The following is a 12,565-nucleotide window of genomic DNA, read 5'->3' on the forward strand; positions in this document are numbered from 1 at the left end:
TTGAAGGTTTAAACACACCTCGAAAATCATCTTCCAACTTTGTAAGACCGTTTAAGCAAAGTTCATCGTCTTTCACTTCGTCGTCATCGGCTGTTAAAAAAAAAAAAGGTATTACATCGTCGTACAAGTGTAATGCTTTTAACGTTTAAATGCTTAAATGGAGTTAAACCAATGTCTAATAACATGGTAAAGCAGAGGTAATGGTGTGTGTGTGTGTGTGTGTGTGTGTGTGTGTGTGTGTGCGTGTGTGTGTGTGTGTATGTGTGTGTGTGTGTGTGTGTGCGTGCGTGTGTGTGTGTGTGCGTGCGTGTCCTGTTGATTCAAACGGTCATAAACATTTAAACTGTCAGATGGGAAGTCAGTAAAAACTGAACCCTCCTTTTGTCCCCCAAACTGACCTGTTGATTCAAACGACCGTAAAGACCAGTTGCTACGTGACACTGTGTTCTGCGATAGTTTTTTCCATCTGTTTAAATATGTTTTCGTGAGGTACGGAAGTTGTTTCAGTGCGTACGAATGTGTGTGTGTGTGTGTGTGTGTGTGTGTGTGTGTGTGTGTGTGTGTGCGTGTGTGCGTGCGCGTTTGTCAAAGTGACATATGGGGACATTTTTATGAAATTTCACCTTACATATGAGGACCTGTTGAAATATGGGGACATTTTCCATGTCCCCATATTTCCCGCAATGCTATCGTGTTCTAGACCCTCCCAGCATGTTCCCAGACCAAAAATCTCTAAAGTCTTCATTTGTCAAATTTTCAGAAAAAGTGTGTGAAAGTGTGTTTAATGTTTTTGCTCACTTTCGATTTTGCCCCTAGTGGCCATCTTTGCTATTATGACACACACACACACACACTTGTCCTCATATGTCATATGTCCTCATATGTCATGTGGGTCAGAAACTCACACACTCCAACATTTTGAAAAACATATAATCATTACAGCAATGAACATACTTTTGAAATCTAAATCAAATAACACATTTTCAACTGATCTGATGATCTCAACCTTTTTTATGTTAGTTTTATCTATTCATTTGGTTTATCTGGAGAGGATTTGGGCTAGACAATCAATAATAAAGGGATTATGGTGATGATTTAATCGGTTTGATTCAGTATTTTACTGTATTGGGCTTTTTTCTATTCTGTTGTCTAAAATACAATGCCACACAATAATTACTTTAAATGTGCCTGAAAAAAAACCTTCAACCTTGATTGAGACAAAGGCGATAATTCAAATGGAATTCAAACTACATACAGTATTTAATATTTTCAAATGGTTACAATAGCACATGATTTTGGTATTTTTATCTTTGGGACAAATTTTGGATTCAATTGGGGATTGTTTTTGGAGGTATTCACTTCACATTGTGTTCAAGATGGTTACTTCCGCCCACTCTGAAGAGTCTCGGCGTCTGATTGGTCCAATTTTCAGTTAGGCGCCGCCTGATTGGCCGTTGGATGATGTCTGATCCTAACAGAGGGCTAAATCACTAGTTAATTATTTTCCTCATGGAAGTTATACAGCTCACGTATCACACTTAATATTGAATATATATAAAAAGGGTTTTCCAAAAGGACCATTTATAATCAAAATACAAAACTTCACACACGATTTTGAGCACAACAGAGCGCTCAGTGAACATCACTTCCGGGACCTGCATCACCGGAGGGGGACATCTATCTTGGCCACAAACCATCTTTGACAGTCTTCGACAGCATGGTTGAATCAGGTGAGCATAAAATGGAGTTTAACGTAATTAAATAGACCAATGTTTTTTAACATAGGAAAATAGTTCATTGTAAACAACAGTTAAATGTTTGTTGTTATTAATTGCAATCAGATTTGATTTTATGAGGTCAAATTAAGCATTTCAATTCTGGGCCAAGGCCAAGGCATTTAAATTTTTTTTTTTAAAGTTGCATGGAAGATTATAAGTAGCAGTGATTGTCACACACACACTAGGTGTGGTGAAATTATTCTCTGCATTTGACCCATCACCCTTGATCACTATGCTAGTAAACCTTTTCTTAATTTTAAACAAGACAGACTAGAGTTCTTCAAATTGTTTATACTTTTTCTCAAATACAAATATTTCAAGCTGATAAGCCCTGTGGAGTAGGCATGTTACTGATATTGTTACATTAGTACTTTGTTTGAGAAGCTTCATGTCTGCACTGATCCTAAATTTAACAGTTTTTGAAGGGTTTGGTTCTTTGTTTTATTTCTGTGTCACTGACTTTTTTCATTTTTATGTGTGGATTTGTTAGGCGCATCAACACATGATATAGACATCGTGCCCAAAAGAAGAGCGAGACGTAATCCTGAGGCTGAAGCTACCGCGTTTATTTGATCTGGATGTGACAAGTCTTGTTTTAAGGCCCAGTGGATCAATGATTGGAAAGGTATGTCTTGTTATGTAACATATCAATGGTAACTGTATCAACATCTCATTTGGATCATTTCCTTACAGTCTAATAGAGGTTGTATTATATGGCTTTAATTAGAAGTGTTTGGAATAACAGCGTTCCACGTCCCAAGAGCTAGCTTCTGTAGCCGAGTATCGGACCGCCAAGTGCCCTGCCTTCGGCTGCCGCCCAGCTCACAATGCACCCGACCTCTATGGCCCCTCGGAGTCTTGTTCACGAGTGGGGGAAGAGTGGATCGTGAGATCGACAGGCGGATCGGTGTGGGGTCTTCGGTAATGCGGACTTTGTATCGATCTGTTGTGGTGAAGAAGGAGCTGAGCCGGAAGGCAAAGCTCTCAATTTACCGGTCGATCTACGTTCCCATCCTCACCTATGGTCATGAGCTTTGGGTCATGACCGAAAGGATAAGATCACGGGTACAAGCGGCCCAAATGAGTTTCCTCCACCGGGTAGGGGTGCTCTCCCTTAGAGATAGGGTGAGAAGCTCTGCCATCCGGGAGGAACTCAAAGTAAAGCCGCTGCTCCTCCACATGGAGAGGAGCCAGATGAGGTGGTTCGGGCATCTGGTCAGGATGCCACCCGAACGCCTCCCTAGGGAGGTGTTTAGGGCACGTCCAACCGGTAGGAGGCCACGGGGAAGACCCAGGACACGTTGGGAAGACTATGTCTCCCGGCTGGCCTGGGAACGCCTCGGGATCCCCCGGGAAGAGCTAGACGAAGTGGCTGGGGAGAGGGAAGTCTGGGCTTCCCTGCTTAGGCTGCTGCCACCGCGACCCCACCTCGGAAAAGCGGAAGATGATGGATGGATGGATGGATGGATGGTATAACAGCGGTATATGAAAACGATGTTACTAATGCTGTTACTTTTACCGGTAACGAGTAAGCTAATAACTTTTATGTACGCTACAACGCTGTTACGATGCGTTTTATGTAATGTGGCATGCTACTTTTGATGTGATTGTATGTCAACAAGACAGCGTTAGAAGCACAAAAGGGTTAGTGCAGGTAATATCTTTTTACTAATGAAAGCAACCCCCGGAAGTAATTACGAACACGATATCAAATAGAAAGAGGCCTCATCCGCACACAAACAAAAACATTCAACAGAACTATCTTAACTGCCACTGCTAAGCTAAAAAATACAGCTGAACTATTCTGCTATGTCTGGGCGCTGACGTCCCACTTGGCAAAAGGCACAGCTTTTTAAAGGCACACACACACTCTGCTCTCATAAAATGTCTCTCAACTGCATATGCTAGATATTTAAAACTTTTCTTTTTCAAGTAACACATTAATTACAAACCCTGTTTCCATATGAGTTGGGAAATTGTGTTAGATGTAAATCCAAACGGAATAATTTTTTTTACTAATAATAATTAACTTAGAATTTCATGGCTGCAATACGTGCCAAAGTAGTTGGGAAAGGGCATGTTCACCACTGTGTTACATCACCTTTTCTTTCAACAACACTCAATAACCGTTTGGGAACTGAGGAAACTAATTGTTGAAGCTTGGAAGGTGGAATTCTTTCCCATTCTTGTTTTATGTAGAGCTTCAGTCTCCTCTGTCGTATTTTACGCTTCATAATGCACCACACATTTTTGATAGGACTGCAGGCCGGCCAGGAAAGTACCTGCACTCTTTTTTTATGAAGCTGAACACGTGCTGAATGTGGCTTGGCATTGTCTTGCTGAAATAAGCAGGGGCGTACATGAAAAAGTCGGCGCTTAAATGGCAGCAAATGTTGTTCCAAACAGATGGGTAACTTACAGATGCGTAAGTTACCCATGCCTTGGGCACTAATGCACCCCCATACCATCACAGATGCTGGCTTTTGAACTTTGCGTCGATAACATTCTGGATGGTTCGCTTCCCCTTTGGTCCGGATGAAACGTGTCCAATATTTCCAAAATTAATTTGAAATGTGGGCTCGTTAGACCACAGAACACCTTTCCACTTTGCATCAGCCCATCTTAGATGATCTCGGGCCCAGAGAAGCCGGCGGCGTTTCTGGATGTTGATAATTGGCTTTCGCTTTGCATAATAGAGCTTTAACTTGCACTTACAGATATAGCAACAAACTGTATTTAGTGACAGTGGTTTTCTGAAGTGTTCCTGAATTCATGTGGTGATATCCTTTAGAGATTGATGTCGGTTTTTGATACAGTGCCGTCTGAGGGATCGAAGGTCACAGTTATTCAATGTTGGTTTCCAGACATGCTGCTTACGTGGAGTGATTTCTCCGGATTCTCTGAACCTTTTGATGATATCATGGAGCGTAGATGTTGAAATCCCTAAATTTCTTGCAATTGCACTTTGAGAAAGGTTGTTCTTAAACTGTTTGACTATTTGCTCACGCAGTTGTGGACAAAGGGGTGTACCTCGCCCCATCCTTTCCTGTGAAAGACTGAGCATTTTTTGGGAAGCTGTTTTTATAGCCAATCATGGCACCCACCTGTTCCAAATTAGCCTTCACACCTGTGGGATGTCCCAAATAAGTGTTTGATGAGCATTTCTTAACTTTATCAGTATTTATTGCCACCTTTCCCAACTTGTTTGTTGCGTGTTGCTGGCATCAATTTCTAAAGTTAATGATTATTTGCACCAAAAAAATGTTTATCAGTTTGAACATCAAATATCAATCAATCAATCAATGTTTACTTATACAGCCCTAAATCACTAGTGTCTCAAAGGGCTGCACAAACCACTACGACATCCTCGGTAGGCCCACATAAGGGCAAGGAAAACTCACACCCAGTGGGACGTCGGTGACAATGATGACTATGAGAACCTTAGAGAGGAGGAAAGCAATGGATGTCGAGCGGGTCTAACATGATACTGTGAAAGTTCAATCCACAATGGATCCAACACAGTCGCAAGAGTCCAGTCCAAAGCGGATCCAACACAGCAGCGAGAGTCCCGTTCACAGCGGAGCCAGCAGGAAACCATCCCAAGCGGAGGCGGATCAGCATCGCAGAGATGTCCCCAGCCGATACACAGGCAAACATATGTTGTCTTTGTAGCATATTCAACTGAATATGGGTTGAAAATGATTTGCAAATCATTGTATTCTGTTTATATTTACCCATCCATCCATCCATCCATCATCTTCCGCTTATCCGAGGTCGGGTCGCGGGGGCAGCAGCCTAAGCAGGGAAGCCCAGACTTCCCTATCTCCAGCCACTTCGTCCAGCTCTTCCCGGGGGATCCCGAGGCGTTCCCAGGCCAGCCGGGAGACATAGTCCTTCCAACGTGTCCTGGGTCTTCCCCGTGGCCTCCTACCAGCTGGACGTGCCCTAAACACATCCCTAGGGAGGCGTTCGGGTGGCATCCTGACCAGATGCCCGAACCACCTCATCTGGCTCCTCTCGATGTGGAGGAGCAGCGGCTTTACGTTGAGCTCCTCCCGGATGGCAGAGCTTCTCACCCTATCTCTAAGGGAGAGCCCCGCCACACGGCGGAGGAAACTCATTTCGGCCGCTTGTACCCGTGATCTTATCCTTTCGGTCATGACCCAAAGCTCATGACCATAGGTGAGGATGGGAACGTAGATCGACCGGTAAATTGAGAGCTTTGCCTTCCGGCTCAGCTCCTTCTTCACCACAACGGATCGATACAACGTCCGCATTACTGAAGACGCCGCACCGATCCGCCTGTCGATCTCACGATCCACTCTTCCCCCACTCGTGAACAAGACTCCTAGGTACTTGAACTCCTCCACTTGGGGCAGGGTCTCCTCCCCAACCCGGAGATGGCACTCCACCCTTTTCCGGGCGAGAACCATGGACTCGGACTTGGAGGTGCTGATTCTCATTCCGGTCGCTTCACACTCGGCTGCGAACCGATCCAGTGAGAGCTGAAGATCCCGGCCAGATGAAGCCATCAGGACTACATCATCTGCAAAAAGCAGAGACCTAATCCCGTGGCCACCAAACCGGAACCCCTCAACGCCTTGACTGCGCCTAGAAATTCTGTTTATATTTACATCTAACACAATTTCCCAACTCATATGGAAACGGGGTTTGTACTTAATTTAATAATTATTTACATTTATGAAAGAGTAATTCTGTTTGTAATAGAATTTTTAGTCATGTAACGACTATTATTATTGCTTTTTAAAACAGATATTCCAAACATTGTTAATTGATAAACTGTTTTATCAGGATATGGTGTATTTGCTCTTGCATCAATTTAAAAAGGTTCTTTTGTGGTCGAGTACCGAGGGAAGTTCATCTCAAGACATGAGCGGGACAAGAGACAGAAACCCTCTATAAATATCTTTACTATTTATCTGGCATTATATGCTCATAATGTTAACAACAAAAAGTGCTGATAATGTTATAATTAATAAGTTCTAACATTATTTTTATGTGTTTTGTTGCAGACACCAACTGTTGATGTTCTATCTCAACATTCTCCAGACTCATGTGACCGATAAACCGACTTCATCCCTCCAACAGGTTATTACTTGACTATTTTACTATCCACCCATCCATCCATTTTCTACTACCTGTCCCTTTTTTGGGTTGGCGGGGTGTGCTTGAGCCTATCTGAGCTGCATTCGGGCGGAAGGCGGAGTACACCCTGGACAAGTCGCCACCTCATTACACGGCCAACACAAATAGACAACATTTACACTCACATTCACACACTAGGGCCAATTTAGTGTTGCCAATCAACCTATCCCCAGGTGCATGTCTTTGGAGGTAAGATGAAGCCGGAGTACCCGGAGGGAACCCACGCAGTCACGGGGAGAACATGCAAACTCCACACAGAAAGATCACGAGCCCAGGATTTAACTCAGGACTACTCAGGACCTTCGATTTGTGACGCACATGCACTTACCGCGGTCCCACCGTGCTGCCCTATATCTGCTAAAAACTTGACACAACCTATACTTCAAAAGACATTTAATCCTTTTAACCTCTCACAGATCAGTTTATATGACAACATTTTTTAAGCGTACATCCATGTTAGTCTGTGGAATTTACAACTCATGTTTAGCAAAACAGGAGATGTTACAGGTCAGCAACATGAATTCTATATGTGATCACTTGTCATGTACTCATATTGTTTGAACTAAAAAAGACTTCAGTGTGTTTCATATAAGGTCCTCATATTTTTCTGAACCACATTAGTGTGTGTTACAATGTTTAATTCAAAGCTTTAAAATGAGTGTTTCAATCCAGGTCCTCATATTTTCTGAACCACATTTTAGTGAATGTTACATTCTTAAATAATAGTCTAAGAGCTAAAACGCTATAATAATCTTTACTGTTTATGTAGAATTATATGCTCAGAATATTATCAACCAAAAGTGGTTGTTAATGTTATAATTAATTAGTTCTGACATTATATTTTTGTGTTTTGTTGCAGACACCAACTGTTGGGGTTCTATCTCAACATTTTCCAGATTCAGATGTGAGCGATAAACCGACTTCATCCCTCCAACAGGTTATTACAAGTCTATTTTTACTGTATCTGCTCTAAATGTGACCCAACCTATATTTTGAAAGACATTTATTAATTTTAATCTCTCACAGATCAGTTTATATGACAACATTTTCGTAAGAGTACATAAATGTTAGTCAGTAAGGAGTTTGGAACTCATGTTTAGCAAAACAGGAGATGTTACAAGTCAACAACATACATTCTACATGTGACCCCTCGTCATGTCCTTATATTGTTTGAACCAAGAAAGACTTAGGTGTGTTTCATATAAGGTCCTCATATTTTCTAAACCAGATTAGTGTGTGTTACAATGTTAATGTCCAAGCTTTAAAATGTGTGTCTCAATTCAGGTCCTCATATTTTCTGAACCAGATTTTAGTGTGTTTTATATTCTTAATTAATTGTCTAAGAGCTGAAACTCTGTAATAATCTTTACTATTTATCTGGCATTGTATGCTCAGAGTTTTATCCACAAAAAGTGCTGATAATGTTATAATGAATTAGTTCTGACATTATATTTTTGTGTTTTGTTGCAGAAACCAACTGTTGAGGTTCCATCTCAACATTCTCCAGATTCAGATGTGAGCCATTAACTGACTTCATCCCTCCAACAGGTTATTACATGTCTATTTTTACTATATCTGCTCTAAATTTGACCCAACCTATATTTTGAAAGACATTTATTTATTTTAATCTCTCACAGATCAGTTTATATGACAACTTTTTCGCAAGGGTACATCCATGTTAGTCAGTAGAAAGTTTAGAACTCATGTTTAGCAAAACAGGAGATGTTACAAGTCAACAACATAAATTTTACATGTGAGCACTCGTCATGTCCTTATATTGTTTGAAGCAAGAAAGACTTAGGTGTGTTTCATATAAGGTCCTCATATTTTCTGAACCAGAAAATGTGTGTTACAATGTTAATGTCAAAGCTTTAAAATGAGTGTCTCAATTCAGGTCCTCATATTTTCTGAACCAGATTTTTGTGTGTGTTACATTCTTAATGAATTGTCTAAGAGCTGAAACTCTGTAATTATCTTTACCCTTTATCTGGCATTGTATGCTCAGATTTTTATCAACCAAAAGTGGTGAGAATGTTATAATTAATTAGTTATGACATTATATTTTTGTGTTTTGTTGCAGAAACCAACTGTTGAGGTTCTATCTCAACATTCTCTAGATTCAGATGACAGCCATAAACCGACTTCATCCCTCCAACAGGTTATTACATGTCTATTTTTACTATATCTGCTCTAAATTTGACCCAACCTATATTTTGAAAGACATTTATTAATTTTAATCTCTCACAGATCAGTTTATATGACAACATTTTCGTAAGGGTACATCCATGTTAGTCAGTAGGGAGTTTGGAACTCATGTTTAGCAAAACAGGAGATGTTACAAGTCAACAACATAAATTCTACATGTGAGCACTCGTCATGTCCTCATATTGTTTGAACCAAGAAAGTGTGTTTCATATAAGGTCCTCATATTTTCTGAACCAGATTAGTGTGTGTTAAAATGTTAATGTCAAAGCTTTAAAATGAGTGTTTCAATTCAGAAAATGCAGTGCCTCTTGTTTACAGCCGGTTTTTGCAGCGCTGTTTTCATTGATCAAAGTATTTTTTCGGTGGTCGTGTTTTTGGTACATAACTTGTAAATAGTGCGCAAATAATAGGCTATATTTATATAAATACATTCAAACCCCGTTTCCATATGAGTTGGGAAATTGTGTTAGATGTACATATAAACAGGATACAATGATTTGCAAATAATTTTCAACCCCAATTCTGTTGAATATGCTACAAAGACAACATATTTGATGTTAAAACTGCTAAACATTTTTTTTGCAAAGAATTTAGGGATTATCAAAAGGTTCAGAGAATCTGGAGAAATCACTGCACGTAAGCGATGTACTGCATTAAAAACCGACATCAGTGTGTAAAAGATATCACCACATGGGCTCAGAAATACTTCAGAAAACCACTGTCAGTTACTACAGTTGGTCGCTACATCTGTAAATGCAAGTTAAAACTCTACTATGCAAAGCAAATGCCATTTATCAACAAGACAGAGGAACGCCGCGGGCTTCGCTGGGCCCGAGCTCATCTAGGATGGACTGATGCAAAGTGGAAAAGTGTTCTGTAGTCTGACGAGTCCACATTTCAAATTATATATGGAAATTGTGGACGTGGTGTTCTCCGGAACAAAGAGGAAAATAACCATCCGGCGCAAAGTTCAAAAGCCAGCATGTGTGATGGTATGGGGGTGTATTAGTGCCCAAGGCATGGGTAACTTACACATCTGAGAAGGCACCATTAATGCTGAATGGTCCATACAGGTTTTGGAGCAACATATGTTGTCATCCAAGCAACATTATCATGGACGCCCCTGCTTATTTCAGCAAAACAATGCCAAGCCACGTGTTACAACAGCGTGTCTTCGTAGTAAAAGAGTGCGGGTACTTTCCTGGCCCGCCTGCAGTCCAGACATGTCTCCCATCGAAAATGTGTAGCGCATTATGAAGCGTAAAACACGACAACTTAAGCTTTACATCAAGCAAGAATAGTAAAGAATTCCACTTTCAAAGCTTCAACAATTAGTTTCCTCAGTTCCCAAACGTTTATTGAGTGTTGTTAAAAGAAAATGTGATGTAACACAGTGGTGAACATGCCCTTTCCCAACTACTTTGGCACGTGTTGCAGCCATGAAATTCAAAGTTAATTATTATTTGCAAAAAAAAAAAAGTTTGAGTTTGAACATCAAATATGTTGTCTTTGTAATGCTTTCAATTGAATATGGGTTGAAAAGGATTTGCAAATCATTGTATTCAGTTTATATTTACATCTAACACAATTTCCCAACTTTTATGGAAACGGGGTTTGTATATATATTACTGCTGGGCAATGATTAAAATTTTTAATCGAAGTTAATCGCACTATTTCTCTTATTAATGGCGATTAACTGCATTGTATACGCAAAGCCCAATAATGAATTCAAAAGTAGTGTGTAGTGCACCTTTATTGGAATATTCTCCCACATGAACAAAAGCGCCAAAACATTTGTTGTGCAAACACAATTTAAATCAGTCCTTGTTAAACAGAAGCAGTTAAATAGCAAATTTTATGAAAATCAACTCAAAAAATGTAAATACAAACATTTAAGCTTATTGCCACTGCCAGGGTATTTAAGTTATCTTGTTTGTTATGGAAAATAAATATAATCTACATACAAATCTCTGAGCCACAATCATAACATCTGAAAAGGCAATTTCTGAGCTAACAGCAGAAACATTTTTTTTTTTATCAGGGATCTTATGTTTAAAAAACTTATATTATAGGTAGTGCGCTGTTTTAGGGAATTTTTGATCAAATTATCCGTAATAGCAATATTAATAATGTTGTGTTTATTCTGCGTAGTGGACTTAAAATAATTATGACCATATCTGTTTGCTTGGTGCATTGATAAACTGAACGCATATACATGGTACTATAGTTTAATGTTATGAGCCAGGGGAAAAAAGAACTACCCTACCCAGCATGCAACAGGAGTGACGAGCATGCGCGGTAGCCCGGGATAGGTTGTGTCGCCATGACGGCATCTTGTATGTTGTGATATGCAGGCTCTGAAAGCAAATGTTAAGAACTCAGCCAACACTCCTCGTCTGCATTATTGATAAATAGACGGACAACACATATACTCCGCTGCTTCACAAAGCACAATATGTTAAATGTTTACTTTTACAGTTTTCTAATTCCTCCTTTCAGATTGACAGCAGGACAAATCGCTGGAAGTGGGTATGTCTCAAGCTTCTTCCACTTGGTCCACTCCAAAGCGGGGTAAATAAATAATCCACATCATTTACTAGAATATTATATTACGTTTTGCACCTTTTCACTGTGTTATAGTCATTTTTCCTTCAGTAAGAAATTGTATTTTGTCTCCTTTATGACAGCTGCAAAGGGGAAGAAGTGGAAGCAGTTGAATGACACATGTTGCATTTTGTAACTGGCAACAAAGTACCAGGTAAAAAAGATTGTGAAGCCTGCCTCCATAAAGAACTAGTAGCTCTACAGGACAGAGATTGGCTTGCCATCAAGTACTACATCCATAACAGAATTATATTAAAAAAAGGGGAAAAAAATGTTTTCCCACATCTTCTGTGGTAGTTTGAGTATGTTACCAGCAATTAAAAAAGCAAAATAAACAGCAAGCGTTTTGTATTTATTCCAGATAATTCTTAGCGACAAAATCCACAAAAACAATTCAGTTACACTTAGTCGACAATTACATTTTTACCCATGTTTCTTTTAAACTCTTCTTGGTTTTGGATTACAGTAGCATGGGATTGGGATTTTTTAAAATGACAACACATCAACTAAACCAACTCAGGTGGTTTTGTTAAGTCTCTGATGTCATTAGCCTCATATGTCACATGAACCTGAAATCTTTAACACTCTGTGACATCATGGTCATCATATGTCACATAAACTTGAAATCTTAAACACTCTGTGACGTCATGGTCATCATATGTCACATGAACCTGAAATCTTAAACACTCTGTGACGTCATGGTTGTCATATGTCACATGAACCTGAAATCTTAAACACTCTGTGACGTCATGGTCATCATATGTCACATAAACTTGAAATCTTAAACACTCTGTGACGTCATGGTTGTCATA

General features: G+C 39.9%; 1 long non-coding RNA gene across 3 annotated transcripts; it reads left to right on the plus strand.

Moving 5' to 3' along the window:
- Positions 1-582: 582 nt before the first annotated feature.
- LOC133544326 (uncharacterized) lies at positions 583-12,088 on the plus strand. Of its 3 annotated transcripts, XR_009804631.1 has the most exons (7): positions 583-2,403; positions 6,812-6,887; positions 7,804-7,881; positions 8,415-8,492; positions 9,025-9,102; positions 11,649-11,720; positions 11,837-12,088. It is a non-coding gene; the product is annotated as an uncharacterized LOC133544326 (long non-coding RNA). The 3 variants fall into 3 exon arrangements; XR_009804630.1 differs by having other exon boundaries at positions 6,812-7,881; XR_009804629.1 differs by lacking the exon at positions 583-2,403 and having other exon boundaries at positions 6,481-7,881.
- The last annotated feature ends 477 nt before the right edge of the window (positions 12,089-12,565 follow it).

The sequence above is a fragment of the Nerophis ophidion genome, linkage group LG27, assembly GCF_033978795.1.
Source record: "Nerophis ophidion isolate RoL-2023_Sa linkage group LG27, RoL_Noph_v1.0, whole genome shotgun sequence".
Classification (NCBI taxonomy): Eukaryota; Metazoa; Chordata; class Actinopteri; order Syngnathiformes; family Syngnathidae; genus Nerophis; species Nerophis ophidion.